Source organism: Macaca thibetana, chromosome 13 (genome assembly GCF_024542745.1).
Source record: "Macaca thibetana thibetana isolate TM-01 chromosome 13, ASM2454274v1, whole genome shotgun sequence".
NCBI classification, from domain to species: domain Eukaryota; kingdom Metazoa; phylum Chordata; class Mammalia; order Primates; family Cercopithecidae; genus Macaca; species Macaca thibetana.
In genome coordinates, this window is record NC_065590.1 from 39,645,543 (window position 1) to 39,668,725 (window position 23,183).

Here is a 23,183-nt window from a genome sequence, read left to right on the forward strand (position 1 = left end):
GGGCTGCATTCCCCCCCGAGGCTGTAGGGGAGAATTAGTTCCATGCCTTTTGCAGCATCTAGAGGCTTCCTACATTCCTTGGGTCATGGCTCCATTCTTCCATCTTTGAAGCCAATAACATTAGGCCAAATCTGTCTCACACTGCTATTTCATTTCCACTTATAAGGACCCTTGAGATTCTACTGGGCTCACCCAGATAATTTAGGATAATCTTATTATAAGGTTGGCTGATTAGCAACATTAATTTGATCTGCAGCCTTAATTTTCCCTTGCCGTGTAACAAAACACATTTATAGAGTCTGGAAATTAGGATGTGGACATGTTTATGGTTTGGAGGGCATTATTCAGCTTGCTACAAAAAAGAAGTAGAAATCCCTAGTTAAGAGCTAAATAATCTCACTATACTGTATCTATATCTCTGCAGGAAATAATCTGATAGCATTGCCATATTCTTCACCAGTTTTGTTTTGTCTTCAGTGCTGCCTTGCAATAGTGAGATTTTTCTTTTTTGCCAGTAAAATAGTTTCTTTTATATAGATATTATATGCAGCAATTTCTTTAAGATGTATTAGTATTGGTCAGGTGCTGTGGCTGACGCCTGTAATCCTCGCACTTTGGGAGGCTGAGACAGGCAGATCATGAGGTCAGGAGTTCGAGACCAGCCTGACCAACATGGTGAAACCCTGTCTCTACTAAAAATACAAAAATTAGCTGAACTTGGCGCACATCTGTAATCCCAGCTACTCAGGAGGCTGAGGCAGGAGAATTGCTTGAACCCAGGAGACAGAGGTTGCAGTGAGCCAAGATCGTGCAACTGCACTCCAGCCTGGGTGACAGAGCCAGACTCCATCTCGATATATGTGTGTGTGTGTGTGTGTGTGTGTGTGTGTGTGTGTGTGTGTGTGTGTGTGTGTTAGTATTATTATTCCTAATATGTCCCAATTACTTGTCCTCAAAGAGATAGTGTAGCATTAGAAAGGCATTCTTGGTGGGGGTGGGGACCAGGAGGGAGTACAGAAGGGTCAGAGGGAATTAGGTATCTACTATGTCTTTGCCTTATGCATCCTGATCACCACACTGAGTCTAGGAGCACAGGTGTTGCAGTCAGATGAACCTGAGTTTGAATCTTACTGTCTCTTATTAGCTAAGCGACCCTGGGCAAGTTATTTAAATTTTATAAGTGGCGATTTTCTCACATGCAAAGCAAAAATGTTAGCGCTTATTTTACAGGGTTATTGATATTAAATGAGATAATGCATGCAAAGCATTTAACATACTACCTGACTCAGTGAGGACTCCATTAACATGAGCAGCTGTTGTGGTGGTGGTTTTTATTTTATTTGATTATAATTTTTTAATTATACTTTAAGTTCTAGGGTACATGTGCACAATGTGCAGGTTTGTTACATATGTATACATGTGCCATGTTGGTGTGCTGCACCCATTAACTCATCATTTACATTAGGTATATCTCCTAATGCTATCCCTCCCCGCTCCCCGCACCCCACAGCAGCCCCAGTGTGTGATGTTCCCCTTCCTGTGTCTAAGTGATCTCATTGTTCAATTCCTACCTATGAGTGAGAACACGCAGTGTTTTGTTTTCTGTTCTTGCAATAGTTTGCTGAGAATGATGGTTACCAGCTTCATCCATGTCCCTACAAAAGACATGAACTTATCCTTTTTTATGGCTGCATAGTATTCCATGGTATATATGTGCCACATTTTCTTAATCCAGTCTGTCACTGATGGACATTTGGGTTGATTCCAAGTCTTTGCTATTGTGAATAGTGCCGCAATAAACATATGTGTGCATGTGTCTTTATAGCAGAGTGGGTATACCCAGTAATGAGATGGCTGGGTCAAATGGTATTTCTAGTTCTAGATCCTTGAGGAATCGCCACACTGTCTTCCACAATGGTTAATTAGTTTACAGTTCCACCAACAGTGTAAAAGTATTCCTATTTCTCCACATCCTCTCCAGCAACTGTTGTTTCCTGACTTTTTAATGATTGCCGTTCTAACTGGTGTGAGATGGTATCTCATTGTGGTTTTGATTTGCATTTCTCTGATGACCAGTGATGATGAGCATTGTTTCATGTGTCTGTTAGCTGCATAAATGTCTTCTTTTGAGAAATGTCTGTTCATATCCTTTGCCCACTTTTTGATGAGGTTGGTTGTTTTTTCCTTGTAGATTTGTTTGAGTTCTTTATAGATTCTGGATATTAGCCCTTTGTCAGATGAGTAGATTGCAAAATTTTCTCCCATTCTGTAGGTTGCCTGTTCACTCTGATGGTAGTTTCTTTTGCTGTGCAGAAGCTCTTTAGTTTAATTAGATCCCATTTGTCAATTTTGACTTTTGTTGCCATTGCTTTTGGTGTTTTAGACATGAAGTCCTTGCCCATGCCTATGTCCTGAATAGTATTACCTAGGTTTTCTTCTAGGGTTTTTATGGTTTTAGGTCTAATATTTAAGTCTCTAATCCATCTTGAATTAATTTTTGTATAAGGTGTAAGGAAGGGATCCAGTTTCAGCTTTCTACTTATGGCTAACCAGTTTTCCCAGCACCATTTATTAAATAGGGAATCCTTTGCCCATTTCTTGTTTTTGTCAGGTTTGTCAAAAATCAGATGGTTGTAGATGTGTGGTATTATTTCTGAGGGTTCTGTTCTATTCCATTGGTCTATGTCTCTATTTTGGTACCAGTACCCATGCTGTTTTGGTTACTGTAGCCTTGTAGTATAGTTTGAAGTCAGGTAGCATGATGCCTCCAGCTTTGTTCTTTTGGCTTAGGATTGTCTTGGCAATGCGGGCTCTTTTTTGGTTCCATATGAACTTTAAAGTAGTTTTTTTCCAATTCTGTAAAGAAATCATTGGTAGTTTAACGGGGATGGCATTGAATCTATAAATTACCTTGGGCAGTATGGCCATTTTCACAATATTGATTCTTCCTATCCATGAGCATGGAATGTTCTTCCATTTGTTTGTGTCCTCTTTTATTTCATTGAGCAGTGGTTTGTAGTTCTCCTTGAAGAGGTCCTTCACATCCCTTGTAAGTTGGATTCCTAAGTATTTTATTCTCCTTGAAGCAGTTGTGAATAGGAGTTCACTCGTGATTTGGTTCTCTGTTTGTCTGTTTTTGATGTATAAGAATGCTTGTGATTTTTGCACATTGATTTTGTATCCTGAGACTTTGCTGAAGTTGCTTATTAACTTAAGGAGATTTTGAGCTGAGACGATGGGGTTTTCTAAATTGCAGATGGCAATCATGTCATCTGCAAACAGGGACAATTTGACTTCCTCTTTTGTTAATTGAACACCCTTTATTTCTTTCTCTTGCCTGATTGCCCTGGCCAGAACTGCCAACACTATGTTGAATAGGAGTGTTGAGAGAGGGCATCCCTATCTTGTGCCAGTTTTCAAGGGGAATGCTTCCAGTTTTTGCCCATTCAGTATGATATTGACTGTGGGTTTGTCATAAATAGCTCTTACTATTTTGAGATACGTTCCATCTCTCTGAACTTCAGTTCCCTTGTTTGCAGGGGATGGTTGTTGTATTAGATGCTCTCTAAGATTCATCCATTTCTAACGGTCCATGATGGACTGGGCACTGTGGCTCATGCCTGTAATCCCAGCACTTTGGGAGGCCGAGGCTGGTGGATCACGAGGTCAGGAGATCGAGACAATCCTGGCCAACATGATGAAACCCTGTCTCTACTAAAAATGCAAAAATTAGCTGGGTGTGATGGCGTGCACTTATAATCCCAGGTACTCTGGAAGCTGAGGCAGGAGAATCGCTTGAACCTAGGAGGCGGAAATTGTGATGAGCCGAGATTGAACCACTGCACTCCAGCCTGGCAACAGAGCAAGACTCCATCTCATCTCAAAAAAAAAAAAGAAAAAGAAAAAAAAAAGTCCATGCTGTTAGATATTATTGTCCCTGTATGAAAGGTTTGATTAACTTTGTTTCATTTTATTGCTGAAGAGTGAGCTGTGTAGATTTTAATTACGGATTCAATATCTGTGTTCTAAAGGTTATATATCCGGTGAAGTTATTTGTTTCTTGAGATGGGTCAGATAAATTATATATTTTTCAGAGACTGTCCTTTTAATCTTAACTTTCAAATTTCATGGCATAAATTTGGCCATAGTATTCTCTTCTGATTAAAAAAGTCTCCACTGTTTCTGTAGCTATGTCCTTTATGTCTGCTTTTAAGATTATTTTCTATTTGTCTTTTCTCTTTTTTATTCTTTATTGTTTTGGCTAGTAGTTTGTCTAATTAGTTTTTTTTGTTTTCAAATCAACTTTTGTTTTTTGCTTGTTCTTTTTAGTTTTATTCTTGTTTTTAAACATTTTATTAATTTCTGCTTTTATTGTTATCATTTTATTTTATATACTTTGCAGTTGATGCTCTCCTAATTTCTTAAGTTGGATAGGTGAGTTATTGATTTTTACTTTCTAAAAATATTTATACTGTTAAGAATATAATTTTTTTCAAAATATTGCTTTAGCTTTATCTCGTAAGTTTTGATATGTAAAATTTTCATTGTTCAATTAATTATAAATATTTTGAAATGGCCATTGTAATTAGAATACATAAATTACTTATATAAATTTTAAATTTCTAAATATATGGGATTACTTTTTGTATTTGACTTCTAATCTGTACTTGTTCAGAGATTGTGATCTGAATGACAGAGATTCTTTAATACTTGTTGAGAATTGCTTTTTGTTCTAATAGATGATCAATTTTTATAATTTTTCTACATAGGCTTGAGAAAAGTATGTTTTCTTTCATTAGTGGATGCAATTTTATATGCAAAATATGAAGCAATGCATAGTAATATTTTGTTTTTGATTTATCAATTACTAAAACAGATGATCAAATCTCTCATTATAATTTTGCCATTATCAATATGTCCTTGCATTTCAACTGATTTTTGCTTTTCATGTCTTGAGGCTATATTATTAGGTACATGCAAGTTGCCATTTTTTCATCTTCCTGCTAAATTGTTGATGCTTTTAATATATAATGACCTTCTTCATTTCAATATGTTTTTTTTTTGCCCTAAATTGCATTTTATCTGCTATTAATATAGTGACAAAAGCTTTTTTTTGATGGTGGTGGGAGGGCAGATATCTTGTTTCTTTCTTTGCTTTCAAACTTCTGTGTCTTTATGTTTTGGGCATCCCTCTTTCAAATACATACAAACACATTTCTATGTTTATTCAATCTTAGAGTTTGTAACCAACTTGTATTTTATCTTCACTGAAGATCTTTTAAACTGGATAATTTAGTTTTTAAATATTTGCTTTTATTAATGGCATTTGGGAATTTATTTCTACCATATTATTTCATCCTTCCCTTGCTTTCCTCTTTAGTAGTTACATTAGGGCTTAAATTTGGAAATTATGTACCTAGAGGCGATTGTAGAAGCCATTGGAATGAGTATATTGTCAAGAATAAGAGTAAAGGAGTTGAGGTGGCAGAACTTGGAGGAAAGTTTATCAAGCCAGTAGAAAGAGATCCTACAAAGAGACTGATGAATTCTGAACAGAGAGACAGGAAAAGGATCTGGAAAGGGTAATGTCTTAAGAGTCCAGCAGGTGAAAAGGTTTCAAATAAGAGTGCATGGTTAGCAATACCAGATGCTACTGAGTCTATGAAAGGGAATTACATTTTGTGGTTAGAAGATTATTGAAGACTTTTGAAATAAATATTTCAATGCAGTAATAGGAACAGAAATTTTATGGACAAAGAAAAGGCATGATATAGAATACAATCTTTGACTGAAGGATTTGTAACAATGGGGGAACTTTAGCATGAGAAGGAAAGCACTCGTCAAGATGTAGAAGCAATAATGCAACAGAATAGGAGCAACTGATGAGCCAAAGTCATCAATATAATGAAAATCTCCACACTTTCTTCTGATGTAGGTTTCTTTTCAAGAATCCACTTAGAGACTGCACAGATTACATGCCTAATTACGAGTTGGAAGAAATGCAATATAAATGACAAGGGTGTCTCAACGGGCAGCACTGATGAATCCATTAATTTGGGTATCATTGATCAAGCACTGTGAAGTTAATCCCACAATGTGGGTTAGATCAGAGCATACATTAATAAATGCACTTGCATTTGACCTATAAAATGAATGATCAACATGTCCCATAGGGCCGGGAAACTCGTGAGCTCTCTGAAGAATCATCACTATCACTAAGCCATTTTAAAGGCCTGGTTTTAGATTTTCATTAGGAGAAATATCTCTGAATGCCTCTGCTAATGAAAACCAAGTGCCTAATTTCTGCTAAAACAGACTCAAGGCAATTATTAAAGTTTTTGCTCTTAAAGTGAAAATAAAGTCATTTTACTTTACTTGTACCTTTTGTCTTCTTTCTTTTGGGAAGTGACTGCAATCACTAATTTATTTAGCAAATATTTGTTGAACAATATCAAGAGTGTGACACTCACCCTAAGTGGTACTAGCTTATCAAATAGTTCAGGAGGAGCTATTTCTATTTTATTTTTAAAAAAGAATATTTTAACTAGGGTATACTTCCTCTAGTTATCTTAAATAAAGCATTGTTTTAGGGGAGGGCAGTTATCCACACTGCTGAGAGCTTTGACTGCTTAAACAAGGCTCTATCACCTTTCTAGAACTCTAAAAGTTGTGTAGTGAGAAAAACATAATGGGTGGCTTCATTTTGAAGTGGCCACCCTTAAAAAAGAGGATTTCTCTTTTTGTAAGGAAAATCTTTTTTTGTTGTTGGTGTTTTAAAATGAAAAGTAAGTGCCCCAAAACTCACCTAGATATTGGGAGGGTGCTTTATTTGCTCTGTATCATCAAGTAACAAGAGTTTGATAATTGTCCTTTGGAAGCTCAAGAAGGAGTTGTTTAGGGCTTGAGTAGTATATAGAGTAGAGGAGAGATGGAGTAATAGGGTCTTAGTAGGAAGATGACATGGATATCAGTCAGGACCTAAGCAGGGAAGAGGGTTAGTAAGACAGTTATTGTAGAAGAATGGCTGAATATATTTATGATGTGAAATATTCCATTTGAAGTTAGTTTTTGATCTGTGGTGTAGTTTAATTTCCTTCCATAATCCTCAATAAAAGTCAGCTTTACATAGCACCCTTATTTAATGAGGCTTTGGGTGATGCAGGAAGAGGAGCTCTCCCATGCTTGGGACAGAGTGGGAATGAGGAAGAACTCACCTGGACGTGAGATGGCAAGGAGGGGGATTTCAGAAAGAGTAGGAATCAGACACAGGGAGCCTTTTGGGAACCCACGGAAGTATTGTGGTGTGGTGAGATTTTTCACAGAAAGTGGAATGATTACAGAGTGACTATTTATAAAAACATGGCTCCTGATTCTTGAGTGCCAGAGAACTTGGGGATAGCCAGCTTACTCTTGAAATACTGATAGCAATGCCAGTTGGTCATAAGAATGTATTCCCTCAGGCAGCCCAGGAAAATAAAAACAATGGAAAAGAAAAAAGCTGGATCTTGAAAGTTCTAGGACTCAAATTGGAAATAACAGACTTTTCAAAGAGGGAAATGAAGACATCCTAGCTTTGCTCTCACCTGCAGGGACTCTGGATAACTGACTTATCCTTCCCAAGCCTTAGTTTCTCAATCTATAAAATGAGAGAATTAAGCGAGTTACCTATTAGAAGAGTGCCTGTCACATATTAAGTGCTTAATAAATGCTAGCTTCTAAAGAAGGTGACTCTGATGCTACCCAAATAAGTCATTTATCCTTTTAACATTGCATACCTGGAGTGTGCCAGCATCTGTTAGACTAAGGCTAAGACTCACTCTTCTATTCTCTGGTTTTATTACTATTGAGAAATAGGAGAGGATGAATTGGGATCCAAACTTTATATTTAGAAGCCTAACACTACCTAGTGCAGGGCCCCTGGCAAAAAGAGAAGAGAAAATGGGGCATCCTATCATTCTTTTGTAAACTGAGCAGCAGAGGGAGCTGCCATGATGTGCTTGCCTCTTAGAGACAGGACATGAATGAGGAAACACCATCTCTTGGGAACAAGCAGCCCTGGGAGAGCATGAAAGGAGCACTTGTCCCAGTTGGAAATAATGTAATCTCACCACTTCTGAGTGGGACTTGGCCCAGTGCTGCTTGGTCTATTCTCACCATCATATAAGTGATTCCTCTTCTAATCTCACAAATGTGCACGTGTGTGCAGTTTTAAACGTTTGAGAGAATGGATTTTGTATTAAAGGCATCTCCATTCATGTTTATTAATGGAGAGGTTGTAGAAGCAGGACTGGTGTTTGTTTCATTTATTTAGCACTTGTGACAAGATGGCTCTGGGCCTGGCCAGTGCGAGGACATTACTTTATTGATTAAATAATGTGATGAAAGGGAACGGTGCTTATGTGTTGAGAGATTACTGCCAGAGACACTTGGCCAACGAAGTGCTGAAAGGAAAGCAGTGTGACACTTTCACTGCGAGTAAGTAATTAGCAGCCAGTTGGAACTGAAATGAAGTGTCCTGGGGAAAGTTCCCATTAATGTTGCAGGTTTGCATTTTTAAAGGCGTACGGAAACATACATTTTACTTCTTCATGTTTTGACTCTGAAATAATAAAAAATAAACATCGGAAACTACAGTGATACAGAACAATATCTTTGAAATGGCACAAAATAAAACTGCCCAAGTTTATATAAAAGGGATATAATTCTAACCTCAGGTATCATATATAAAACAGTAAAAAATTCAAACAATGCATTTATTACATTACTTTATTGCAGTTCTAAGAAACATCTACAACTCACAGAAATATTCTAGGGTCCGTATGAAGAAGACGTCTTATGCAGGCATTTATGGGAGAAAATAGGGCTGGGCTATTCAAGAGTGTAACCTGACATTTGTTCTTTAACACATGGAGTGATTTGAAGGATGGATATTTTGCCCAGAAAGATGGGGATGTGTAAAAACTCGAGGCACTTGTAGGTCTAGTTTGAGTGATGGCATCAGGATTTACTCTGTGTCTCATGCAGATAGTCTAGCACTACTGAAAGTGCATAAATGGGCATTTGCAGCTCTTTTTGACAACTTGGTCTTTATTCCATCATGTCTGTAACTCTTCAGAATATTGCTCCTTGCTTTTTGTTCTTCATTATTTATCTTTTTCTCTCATTAACCTGCCTGTCTGTATTCTTTTTCTTTTTCTCTCTCTTCTTTTTCTTCTTGGTAGAGCAAATAGTTAAAACAAGGACTCTGAAGGCTCTCTTCCTAGATCCAAATCCTGATTCTGTGACTTACTTGCTGTGTGACCTTGGGAAATCTGCTTGACATTTCTGTGCTTCCTCATTTGTAAAATGATGATAATAATAGTGCTTACTCTTAAGGATGCTACAAGAATAAAATGATTTAAAATATTTAAAGTGCTTAAGCTATTCTTGACACATAATAAATGCTATTATAATTTTTATGTATTTGTACAATGAATTAATACATTGGTTTGATTCCCACTGATTTAAAAACATTTAATCACTCTGTAAGACCTCCAGAAAGATGCCAAAATTATTACCAAGAGATTCAAGGTACTCTATTATTTGTCTATAACCTTTTAAAACTCTTTTATGATATGCTCCATCACATCCCACATTCAAGTCACTTGAGTATAGTCATGCCATAGTTTAGATGTTTGAATCCTCCAAACCTCATGTTTCAATTTTATCTTCAATATTGGAGGTGGGCTTAATGGGAAGTATTTGGATCATGGTGGCAGATCCCTCATGAATAGATTAATGCCCTCTGGTGGGAGCCGGAGATGAGTGAATTCTCTCTCTTAGTTTCTGTGGGAGCTGGTTGTTAAGAAGAGCCTAGCACTTCCCTTCCCTCTCTCTTGCTTCGTTTCCCACTGTGTAATCCCTGTACATGCAGGCTCCTCTTCACCTTCTGCCATGAGTGCAAGCAGTCTGAGGACTTCATGACAAGCAGATGCTGGCACCATTCTTCTTGTACAGCCTGCAGAACTGTGAGCCAAATAAACCTCTTTTCTTCATAAACTACTCAGCCTCAGGTATTCCTTTATAGCAACACAACTGAACTAAGATAATTCATCACAGCTTGAATTTGCCATATATTTTCTAACTTCCCCATACTACTCACTCGGTAGAAATACTCCCATTTCTTCTTGTTTTCTGCCACTCATATGCTGAACACCTATGTTTTTATCACTTTAGAATTTGAGCATTATCAGCATATGAAAAGTTCCCTGTGTAGAACTCTCTTATTTACCAAGGTTGTGGGATGCTGAATGATGGCCTCATACCCCAAATGGCCACATTTTAATCCCTGGAATCAGTGAATATTACTTTATATGGCAAAGGCTGTGCAGAGGGATCAAGGATCTTGAAATAGGAGATTATCTTGGAGTATTCACCTGATCCCTAATGCAATCCTGAGTATCATTATAAGAGGGGAGCAAAGGCAGAATTCACACAGACTAAAGAAGAGAAATTAATATGACCATGGAAACAGAGATTGGAGTGATGCAGCCACAAGCCAAGAAATGTCAATGGCCACCAGTAGTTGGAGGAGGCAACCTCCAGGAGGAGCCTGGGCCTATCCACACCTTGATTTTAACTCTGTAAGACTCATATTGGACTTCTGGCCTCTAGAATTATGGAAAAGTACGTTCATGTTGTTTAAAATCACCAAGTTTGTGGTTATTTGTCACAGCAGCCATAGGAAACTAATACAATAGTATTGTGGTCTATGATTTTTTTTCAATACATTTTCTTAATTTGTTTTAAAATTTACATACAGCAGAACTCACTCTTTTTGGTATATAGTTCTATGAGTCTTAACAAATGTACAAACTCATATAACCATCATCACAATCAAGATATAGAACAGTTCCATCACTGCCTCACCCCCTGCATACCCAAATATCCTTGTGCTACTCCTTTGTAGTTAAACTCTTTCTACACTCTTTTTTTTTTTTAATTATTTTTTGAGACTGGGTTTTGCTGCATCACCTAGGCAGGAGTGCAGTGATACAGTCATAGCCCAGTGCAGCCTTGACCTCCTGGACACAAGCAATCCTCCTGCCTCCACTTCACAAGTAGCTGGGACTACAGGTGCATGCCACCATTCCTGGCTATTTTTTTAAATTAATTTTTTGTAGAGATGGGGGCGTCTTGCCATGTTGCCCAGGCTGGTCTTGAACTCCTGGGCCTAAGCAATCCTCTGGCCTTACCTTCCCAAAGTGCTGGGATTAGAGGTGTGAACCACTGCACTTGGCCCCTTTATATACTCTTAATCCTTGGCAACCACAGATCTTTCACAACTATAGTTTTACATTTCCCAGAATGTCATCTAAATAGAGTATTTTCATATGCAGCTGTTTTGAGTCTAGCTTTTTTCATTCCATATAATGCATTTGAAATTCATCCCATGTGGTCGTATGTATCAATAGTGCATTCTTTTATATTGCTGAACAGTATTCCATTTTATGAATATACTAAACAGTATTCCATTTTATGAATGTACTAGTTAGTTTATCTATTCCTCAGCTGAGGAACATTTGGAAGATTTTTAAATTTCACTTGGGTAAATACTTACGAATGGAATTGCTGAGCTGCATGGTAAGTATATGTTTAATGTTTTTTCTTTTTTTTTTTTTGAGACAGCATCTTACTCTGTCACCTATGCTAGAGTGCAGTAGCATGATCATAGCTCACTGCAGCCTTGAACTCCTGGGCTCCAGCTATCCTCCTGCCTTAGCCTCCCAAGTTCTGGGACTACGGGAAAACTCCACCATGCCCAGTATATATTTAATTTTATAAGAACTTGTCAAACTGATTTCCAAAGTGTCTGTACCATTTTCCATTCGTATCAGCTATATCTGAGAGTTGCAGTTGCTCTGCATCTTTTCCAACACTTAATATTGTCATTTAAATTTTTAAAAATGTTTTTATTTTGGTCATTCTGATACTTGTGTAGTGGCATCTCATTGTGGTTTTAGTTTACATTTTTCTAATGACCAGTGATGCTAAGCATATTTTTCATGCGCTTGATTTCCATCTCTGTGTCTTCTCAGATGAGCTATCTGATTTTTTTTTTTTTTTTAGCAGTTGGGAAACCAATGTAACCTTAGCAATAGTGAATGTCAAGTTCAGAATTATACATTAGTGATTGCTTTCAAATGAAACTTTTTGTCTTAGTCAGTTTTGGCTACTATAACAGACTACTATAGATTGAGTATATTAAACAACAAACATTTGTTTCATTTATTTCTCACAGTTCTGGAGGCTGGAAGTTTCAGATCAGGGTGCCAGCATGGTCATTTTCTTGGTGAGGGTCCCCTTCCTGGTTTACAGATGGCTGACTTCTCCTTGTATCCTTACATGGCAGAGTAAGAAAAAAAAATGTCTCTTGTTCTTTTTCTTATAAAGGCATTAATCCCATTCATAAGGGCTGCACCTTGTGACCTAATTACCTCCCTAAGGCCCTGCCTCCTACTAGCATTGATTTGGAGGTTAGGATTTTAACATACGAATTTTAGAGAGACCCAAACATTCAGCCCATAGCACATCCTGTTTCACATATTTTAAATTTAGAAGCACTTAATTTTACTATGAGGAGTCAACCTCAAACATTACTTTTACATAAAACAGTTCTGATAAATGTATGATTTAAGGTAACAATAACTTTGTGAAATTAGATACAATGAGCAATATAACATTTATTCAGGTTCTAGTTACTATTGTTCTTTAGCCATTATATAGTCATAACATAATCTGCAGAGCAGATTGAGTTCTTTCTCATTAGGATTTTCTTGAATTGGTACCTTGACTTAAAAGCCGACCCAAGTCACTGTGTTATTGGTCTTTTGTTTTTCCTCTGAAGGCATTGGCAACTCCATCCCTTTGTGATTCGCTTGCAGTTTTATCACTTGACATAGTGAGTTTGAGTTTATCTTTTCTTCTTAAATACTACCTATTTCCTTAGAATTCACATTTCAAGAACCCCCTGGATATTCTGAATACATTGCCATTTTAAGAGGTTCTCCATTCCATTTTTCAATTATCCACCAATAATCCTGCCTTTAATCCTAGCAAAGAACTTTCTCTACAAAAGACCCCTGAGCCATCATCATTCTCCCAGAGAAAATTATTCTCCAATCTTCCCCTCAATTTCTTCTTGTAAACATTGAGTCTTTGACGCTCTTCGCAGAGAGTTGTTAGCCTTTTGTCTCTTCTTCCATAAGAATGGGCTTTCGCAATCAGACTGGAGTATAATCTTGAGCTGAACTCAATGAACAAATGATTTCGGCACGGCTGTTGTATTTATAACTCTGTAGTAGAAAAATGGGGTTTATAATCTGTTTTCACTACTGAAAACAGGGTAAGTAAGGGTTTGCTGCTACTAATCTTACTCCGGGAGTACTATCTTGTTTTTAAGATAGGTACATAAAAAATCAACTCAAGAAAATGTTTCTTGAATGAAGCAAAGTGTTTTGCAGCCCCAGCTATAGATTTAGATGCCCTAGCTCACTCCATTTGGGAATATTGTCTTCCAGGCTATAATTTCTTCCTTCTCTTTCATAAGACTGGAGGAGGGAGAGTCAGTTACAAATCTGATTATAACATAACTGCAAATAACCATGTTGTCAGGTAACTTGTCTTTCATGTGATAGAATACATTGGTTTGGAAACATATCAGAAAATATTTTACTGGGATCTTTCAGAAAAAAAAAGTTATAAGACACACTTGCCCATGCCTTTTTGGAACAATTTATTCCTTGCTAAAGTATCTGCTTGTTGCTATACAGATGCAGTCTGAGAGATTAAAAAATTAAAACCATCAGTGTGTCCTACATAAAAGCAAATGAGCTTCTCAGGCTTTAGAAGACTTTTATATACGTGGTTTTTTTTGTAGGCTAATTTAAATGTTAATAAAAAGATAAGAGAATTGATCCAAATGTCTTTATTCTTATAAACCAAATTCTGCATATTGGTTCAGAAATAATGAGCCTTTAACCAATTATAAACATCTCCATTCTAATTATTTACATTGAAGTACTTTTAAAGATTGCATCTAAGCATGCAGTGATTGAAACAAATGTTTTTGTAAGTTTTTTTCTATAATGCCCTCCATTTTTTTATAAATGTTTAGAATATTTAGACATATTTCAGGTGTTTTGGGATCTTCTTGTTGCTATTCATTGGCATGGGATGAGTTGATTAATAAACTGATGGATCACCTAGTTCTCCAGTTGGTCCTTCACATTTGTGGTACAGGTCAGGATTTCTAAGAGAATAATGAAACATACTCACACCTATTATCCCTGCAAGAGGAAGGCTACAAAGGCAGGACGAATCCCACTCAAGCCACCATCCATACGAATCCACTGGCTTAGCATGTTTCCTCTCTTAATTATGTTTTGCTGAAGACTGATATTAACAGCATTCTGCCAGGAAAACACTAAAGGACTGTGTCAGAATAAAGAAGACTAAAGAGAAATGACAACTGAATTCAGGGCATGACCCATGACATTTGATTTTTTTGACCATAAAAATAGTATTGGAATCTGAATAAAGCCTATAAATTAGATAAGAGTATTATATCAATGCTAGTTTTCTGATTTTGATAATCTTTTGGTTTCATTGGAGAATTTCTTCTTTATTGGAAACATACAGAAGTATTTAAAAATAAAGGGGTTTCATGACTACAACTTATTCTCAAATAATTAAAAAACTCAGAATCTATTAAAAATGTGTGCAAATATACTTACATGTATACACAGAGGTATACATGTGTATATAAGGCATAGACATTCTGTGTATGTCTGTGCCTGTACACACAAAGAGAGATACAGCAAATGTAGTAAAATGTTAACATTTGGGGAATGCAGATGAAGGCTATATGAGAATTCTTAGAGCTATTCTAAAAACTGCTTTTGTAATCATTAGGTTGGTGAAAAATAAAAGCTCTTTACTATGAGTCTGAAAATTTGGCAAAATAACTAGTTAAAGGAAAAGAAAAAAAATCCCAGCTTGCATGTTTTTGAGAGTGGAACAGGTAGCTCAGAAGCAATAGTATAGCAGGAAAAATGCAACCAAATATGGGAAACTGTAGGCATTATTAAAAACTAGTAAACACTGTTAGTCTACATATTCTTATATGATTGTATTTCAAAACCTAAAACTAAATTTTCACTTAGGAAAATATATTAAATGAATGAGAACAAAGCCACCCAGGAAGCTGGAAGTAGTAAATTCTGTAGTGTTTTCTCTGTAGTTGTTGACAAATGCCAACCTGGCTTTAGTGTATACGCAGGATGATTCCGTTTATTTTTATGAGTGTTGATACTTTCCAGATGTTTGTTTTATTAACCTACCTAATTTTCTTCTTTCTAGTAATGAAAGCACTGAGTCCTGTTAATTTCAGAGCAAACAGCAAATGCATAGTGGATTCTTACAGCTATATTTCCTCATTAAATTTGCTAATTTTTATGAAACATTAAACAGATTAAATAATGAGAAATAATTCTACTTTATATTATATTTTACCAAATCTTCCTGTCAAAAGAAATATTTTTCGTCTTTGTATCAGACACTGCTTACTCAGTATATATATTTCCCGCAAGACCCCTCTTCCTGTCCACAGATCTCTGTGCTTCAGGGCAAAGAACCTCATTCCTAGTTCCAGGAGGCAGAGCTTTTCTAATCCAATCACAGTGATTCTACACCCTAACAGTGACTAGTTTAGGAATTGGCATATAACTCATTTTTAGCAAAGGAAATTTGCTAATTGGGATTTAAGGGGCACTTAGTTGACTCCTGAGAAAGAGACCTTTGTTCTTGTCACTGTGATGCTGGATGTGACACCTGGATCTGTGCAGCCTTCATAGGACAAAGCTGATGAGGGATGGGAGAGTGGAAAGATGGAGAGAATCTGAGTCCCCAATGACAGTGATAAGCTGCTGAATCAACCAGCCCTGGCACTGTTATTACATTTGGACTTGCAGATATTCTTGACTATTATACCTAGAAATTTGTGTTTTTTGAAGGTGAATACATACTAACTTTTCATTAAGTATTCTAAAAGTTTTCTACAAAAAAATTTAAATTTCATGATTATTAAAAAGCTAGTAAGATTTATCAAGCCAATTAGATGATACAGGCTTTTGCATTTTATTTAAACCAACCATAGAAATATGTATTTCTTGAGTCGTAGTCACAATCTCATTTATTTTCTGAGATGTATATTAACATTTTAGAATGAGAAATTTATGAAAAAGAAGATAAAGGAATTCTGGCTGTAAAGCGAAAGTAATATTTACCTACTTCATAAAGTGATAGTGAGAACTGAATGAGCTATATTGAAAGCTCATAGAGCAGTGGCCAGCAGGTTGTGAGTTCAACAATTATTGTTAACAATAGCAATGATAATTCTTCTTTTTTTTGTGGTTTTTGCTGCTAAAATACTTGCTATCTTAATTTTAATTGTTTTTATTTTAAGTAACACACTCTCTGAGAAGCAATGAACACCTCCAGTGAATTCAACTGGGGAGTTTTGGGGAATAAATATTATAATTTCTAGTTCTTAGATGAAAAAAACTGAATCATATGGATGGGACTTTCTATGCAACATCTTCAAATACACTCTTGATCATCACATGGGTACCAAGTCCAACACAGCATCATTTAAAAATTTGAAGGGTACCAAGGTGTACTCCAGTGTGTGTCAAACAGTGGGCCATATTACAGTGGTAGATTATGAGGCCAATTTAGTGGGGTTGCAACCATAATTTTAAAGAATTGAATTATTATGGAGTAGGACTGGTAAAATAAGAGTGAATTGTCTATATAAAGGTAAATATTGTTTTGTGAAACCTTGTTTTGGTAATGTATGCGTGTGTTGGTTTACATTACAAATGTACTTCTCACTGTGAGTTTTGATTATTGGTATAGTGGAGAAACAGGGGCTCCACAGCCAGACACTCTTGGCTTCCAGTATCATTGGCCTGTTTTACAGAAAAGAGCATAGAACTGTGCCTACAAGCTAACAGGCATTCAAAACAATGTCCCTTCTTTACTGCCTCTGTCCACAGGCTGCCCCCACCTTCTCCAGTGTGGACTTGAAGTTTTGGAACCACAGAGTAATGCAACACTGACATTAGCAAACAAGATGTCCTTAAACAAACAGGTATCATTGTTTCATATATTACCAATTCATCCATGTTTGGCACACCAGGAGCTCTGCAGCAAGGTTCTGAAGCAAGGAAAATCAGTTGTATTTAAACAACGACAAATAGTGTCTCCTGAGCTGCTCATAGCCAAGAAATCACTCTGGCCCCATTCTTAAAATAAAATATTTGGTTAGAACTATTGATTGTTTTCACTTTTGTTACCTTAGCAGAATGACGCATCATCCATCAAAAATGTGAGTGTGAGGATGGTGGGACCATTCTGGCACGCTTGAGCAGCAGGGCCCTCTGAGCCCTCAGATGTCGTCTAGCCAGGTGTGTGGGGGCCACTTGCCATGCGCAGCTTCTCTCAGCAGAGGTGAGTTAAGGGGAGGGAGAGGATAAATGTGTTATCACATGCTACCCATTGCTTGTTACACAGGGAGCCCACATCTCCAAGTCCAGTGCATTTATTTGATATTACTCACCTTAGTTCCTTGTTTACCTGGGTGGAATGCTCAGGGGGAGGAACCAAAACATATTATTTGGTTTGACTGACATAGTATTGAGCAGAAAAAGACGAATTCTCCTTTCCACCTCCTTTCCTTCTCTTCTTTTCTTCTTCCTCCTCTTCTTCCTCCTCCCCTTCTACCTTCCTTTTCTTCTTTAATAAAGCATCCATTTATGTACCAGAACTTAGTGAAACTGCTGAGGTAGTCAAGGCTATAAATTGAACCAGTCCCTTTTACCTCCAGAAAATATGAACGCATCCTTCTGCCACAGGGCTGGCACACATGGCGGGATTATGCTGCCGTTAACAGGAAGGCAGGAAAGTACATTATCACTTCAGGGCTGTCATTACCAGAGGGTTTCGCTGTGAACTATAGCATTCAGGGCAAGGCAGGCAGTGGAAAAGGGGGGCTGGGTGGGCAGGGAAGAAAAAAAGAAAGTAAGTGTTGTTGTTGTTGTTCTTCCCTTAACAGGCTGACCAGAATGGTGGTGATATGAAGAGTTGGGGAATTCGACTTGAATACAAAACATAATACTGCTTCCACTTAAAAAGGCAGTGACAATAGCTACCTCCTTCCATTGTCCTGTAGGTACATATTTGGAAAAAGACAGGCTCAGCCACACCTGATGGCTTCAGCTAATCAATTCATGTGCATCTTAAGTCTGTCAAGACGAGATCACCTATTTAGTGTTAAGCCTAAAGGGATATATTTTGTGCCAGTGAAATCTCAGAGAGATCAGTTCACTACTCACTTTTTTTTTCTTTCTTGATGCTCATAGAACAAATCCATTTTAAGATTATTTTTCCTCCTTGGTATAAATTTTAAAATTTATTTTAAACAAATCACCTATTTAATATCATAAATTACAGCAATAAAATGACCAAGAGATGAGAGTGCGTGTGACTTTTCAGGTTAGTTCATAATACAGTTGCAAAGTTCTATATCTAAGTAGCGTTATTGCCATCTTATAACGGCAGAACTTGGGGATAGGCAGTGGAGCGAAGTTCAGAATCTTGGGCTTTGTTTTCTTCAGTCCCTTCTACAGAGGTTGCTTAGCACAGATACTGAACTCTTAACTGAGAGAAGTTACAATCATTTTTAGTCTGTTTCTTCACAGTCTGTTTTTTGTCTGGATTCTGGTGTACAGCATAACAGATAAGCAGATCCCTAATGAGTTCAGAGCCAGCCAGTTAGTTCCTGGATATGTAAGCAGGTCCTTGTTAATCCAGTTAGGTGTAGCAGGTTACTCATTCTTCCCATTTCTGCCCTTCACCTTGGCCTCCACTAAGATTTCTAATTTTATTTCAGAAAGATCTACCTTTTAGCAATGAAGAAACCATTGTTATTATTTTTAAAAAGCAATAGTGGTGAGAGTAATTCTAGGCAAACTGTTGTAGAAAACGTAAACAGCATGAGATGGCGGTGCTGTGATACCCTACAAGACCATCTGTTTTCCCAGTGAAAAATCTAGTGCTTCCTCAAGTTATGTTTTAAAAGGCTTAAGCAATCATTCAGATAATCAGACTTCATTGCTGTGAAATTTCATCAAAGTGTACTCAATCCTTGAACTCATATCTGGGTCCATTTTGCCAATCAGATAAAACTTCCTAGGCTTTTTCCTAGAGGCATGAGTGGTTAACTTGATCTTATTGCACTGCAAAAGATTTTGTGCTACACATCATTTTTCATAAAAGCTATTTGTTGTGTTAGGAGAACTCCAGAGAGACTGCTTGTTAGAATAGATTTTGGGGGTGAGAGTGGGCCGGCACTTGCTCTGCTTTGTCACTTTGGACCAAATGAAAATTCTTAGAAATTGTTACACGTTAACCTCAGAGGAAATGAAGAGGCAAAAACGTGATACAGAGGGAATTAGCGACTTGGTAAGTAAAGATGTTATTTCTCATGAACAGACCAATAATTATTAAAAAACAAACAAATGAAATCCAAATAAATCCATAATTTGGAAGCACTGAATTCCTTTGTCTTAAGATTGTCCCTTGCTTCTTCTTTCAGTTGGCATAGGGGTTGTTTAAGCCACCTGACTCCTCTTTTTTTTCCTTTGTAAAGGTCAGCCAACGCATGCCCACTCCTGTCCACACCAGCACAAACAGCCTTTGCATTGAAAAAGCACTAGGTGGTGCCCATTTTCTTTGCCGGTGAAAGGGCTGGATTCCCCAAGGGAGTCACTCCGGGGAAGTTCATCAGGCCCCAGCCCACACAACACAGTGCACTTCTCTCCTCTCACAGATGACCAGGAGCTTGGTGTCACAGTCCGTCCCTTCCCTCATGCATCCTGGGGCTTGCGTATTTTAGGACAGAGTGTTGATTTGGGGAGACAGTGTTTTTACATAGGAGGGTAGGAGTGGAGGGGATGGTGGCAGAAAGCTTCGAGTATTCCCTTTGAAAATGAAAGATAAGAGGAATAAAGGCTGCAACCCTGCCATCTGCCTTTGTAAAAAGTCATAGTATAATATCTCTGCCAAGGCTCTCCTCCTGCCAGATCATCTGGACAATGCAGTGCACATGCTAATTTTATTTTTTCCCACTTTTGCCTGTAATCAAACTGTGAAAATAATAAGAGAAAATGAAGGTTAATCTTAAATTTCAATTTGTCCCTTCACAAAAATAATTCTTTGTTAAATAAAGTATAGCTAAATTGAAGATTTTGCATGCCCATGTCTCCCCCCAATACCTACCATATGAAGAGGTGGCTTTATACTAGTGAGTTCTTTCCTTTAAAAAAAAATCTTATTAGGCACGCTTAACAGATTGTTGCTTTGTGTTCAAGGAGAGCAGATAACTGGCTAAGAAGATTTTTTTTCCCCAGAATAATTTTATCCAGGCAATATGCCCATCAGATCTGTTTTAGAATGTAGAACTGTTTAGAAAGTTTTTGTTCTTGTGAAGATCTGGTAGCAGCAATTGAGCATAATCATGCTATTGTCATAAAAGGAAAAGAAGAAAAGAATAAAGCAGTTTTTTCTAATACACATATGTCTTGTCTATCTATAACCTATTCCCTGAAATTTGGCCTAATAGAGTTATTTTGTTCAAATATATTTATTTTGTTTTAGAGAAAGCAAGAAAATTGTTTTTTGAATGCCAAAGAAGTAGATTCTTGCAGTAAAATCTGAATCTTGTTTCACAGGTTGGTGAACCATACTCCAACAGAAAGGAGAAATAAGACTGTAAGTAGTTTAAAAAAGTTGAACTAAGAGAAAAGCTTTATTATGAAACTATGAGGATTATTTCTGTGCACTGGCTGCCCCGTCATATGTCATGGCATGTGGCGGGTTGACTGCTCATTAATTCTATTTATATCAGTATGATAATCCACCCCACTGAGTATGCATGTGTTAAAATATTCATAAATTATGTTTATTGTGACCAAATATACATTAAATGCCAAAAGAAGACCATTATTTAAAGACAAAACTAGTCAACAATCAAACAAGCAAAGCCTTTTTACTGTCAGTCCAGTACATTATGTTTTATCAAATTCACATGAATTACCTCTCCTTCCAGTGCCCCATAAGGAATGCTTATCCTTTGTTTTTAAACTATGCAAAGAAATAGACTTCACTGAAAGGAATAGATTTGGAAAACAAAAGCTGTTACATGATCTCAGACTAATAATAACATCGGCTGGAAGAAACCATCTAGGGAAATGCACTTCTGGCTTCCAAAATTATTTGATCCCTAATATACCCTTGACCTGAATTTGATGGTATGTCATAAAATCATAGACTAAGTTAAATAAAGCAGCTAGCTTTTTTTGATAAACCAGGCTGCCAATAGAATTTTAAGTTTGTACATTTTTTTTGAAAACAAAACAAAACAAAAATAGGATGGTTAAGAAAATCTACAAGGTTGAGAATTGACACCAGTAATTAAACTATACTGTGGCAGACTGTTTTGGAACTTATTACTTCCAAATGAAGCAATCCTTAACTACTCTGTTTTGAATGATTCCAGGAAGTCGAAAAAATTGAGGTGATTATTCTTTTTACAGGCTGCTTATGCAGCAACACAGCACAGTTGAAAAGTTTGAATTCCGTGTCAAAATCCAAAGTGGTTTTAGTTAAAATATATTGCCTAACTTACCCAATTTATCATATTCTGAATTGAAGCCGTGAAAACATCTAAGATTATTAATGATGAGGACCATACTTCAGATTTAACCAAAATAATGATCATTTTAAAAAGTGACCTTAGTGCTGACTTAATAGTCTATTTGTAATATCCTCTAGGAAACTGTTAAAAATTTCAAAATTTAAATTATACTTGAAAGGACTTTTTTCTAAATCAAAACAATAAGTGATGAGTAAAACAAAATAGAAATTTCTGAATTTATTTCATTGTCACCATATGCTTATTTTAAAGAAGAACACAACATTTAGAGAACAAAACAGTAAAAATTAAATATTTTTCTCATGTTGCCAATACTTACTATGGGAATGAAGTCATCACTCAGATTGCATGTTAATTTCAAGTAAGATTTTTGTTTTTCTATATAATGACACCATTATAGAATGTTTTACTTTCTACTTTCCCTTGGAAGAAAAATGTCTTTACTTCTATACAATCTTTTAAGAAACCTAAACAGTATGGCAACTTAAACTGGTATAGGAAATCTCTCCAAGGAAATAATTCAAAATGTGGAAAAAGCCATATATAAAAATTTTCTTTATAACATTATTTATAATAGCAAACATTGGAAGGCATTTTAATATCTATCAGTGGAAGCTTGGTTAGGCAAAGATGACAATATTCATTTGATGAAATATTATGCAGTCAATAAAATTGGTATGCAGCAGTATTAGAAATATGGGAAAAATACTAAGTTAAAAAAAGGAAACAAGATGAAGGTGTAGCATGATTATAATAATTTTAACACACGCAAACAATAAAACACTAAAAGAGGATGCACAAAAATGTTAATCATCAAATTAAAGATTGAAATGGATTTTTTACCCTCTTTTCAAGCTTTTATTATGTTGTCTTATGTAATTTAAAATACATTTTAACATTTCAAAATTATTATCAGCAATCAATTTATATTTTTTCTTCAGATGTCATAAATAATCACCATAGATTTTTGAGGAGAAAAATTAGGCAACTCCCATTTTCAAAGATGTTAATTTTAAAATGAGTATCCCAATGTGTGGTTTTAGTCGTCAAACCCAATTTGATTTCTATGGAATCATAGTGCACATATATTTTATTAAATAATAATTCCTCTTTTATTAAAAAAAATCCTGCTTATTATTTTTAACTCTAAACGACAGCTTTTTCGCCTCTCAGTTCTCAAAAACCCTGAGCAGCCATTTCAGAAAACAAAACAAAAGAAAACCCCACATATCAAAACACCACAAAACCCTCTCATTAAGCTCTCTGCAAAGTTTGAGATGTACTTTCATGTGAATCTTGGCCTCTGTACAGCATTGCTGCACAATCATTTTCATCTGAGATTTGAACATATTGGAAGAACTAGAGCCTT

At 36.5% G+C, this 23,183-nt stretch overlaps 1 long non-coding RNA gene across 2 annotated transcripts in view; it reads left to right on the forward strand.

Annotated features, from left to right (window-relative positions):
• Positions 1–22,609, forward strand: part of LOC126934109 (uncharacterized) — a 42,751-nt gene extending 20,142 nt beyond the window's left edge. Inside the window, exons 1-3 of one of the 2 annotated variants that reach the window (XR_007718830.1) lie at positions 16,365–17,191; positions 17,402–17,550; positions 18,155–22,609. This is a non-coding gene — a long non-coding RNA (uncharacterized LOC126934109). Of the gene's footprint in view, positions 1–16,364; positions 17,551–18,154 lie in introns of those variants that run through there. The other variant, XR_007718829.1, reaches the window with a different exon arrangement.
• Positions 22,610–23,183: the final 574 nt, after the last annotated feature.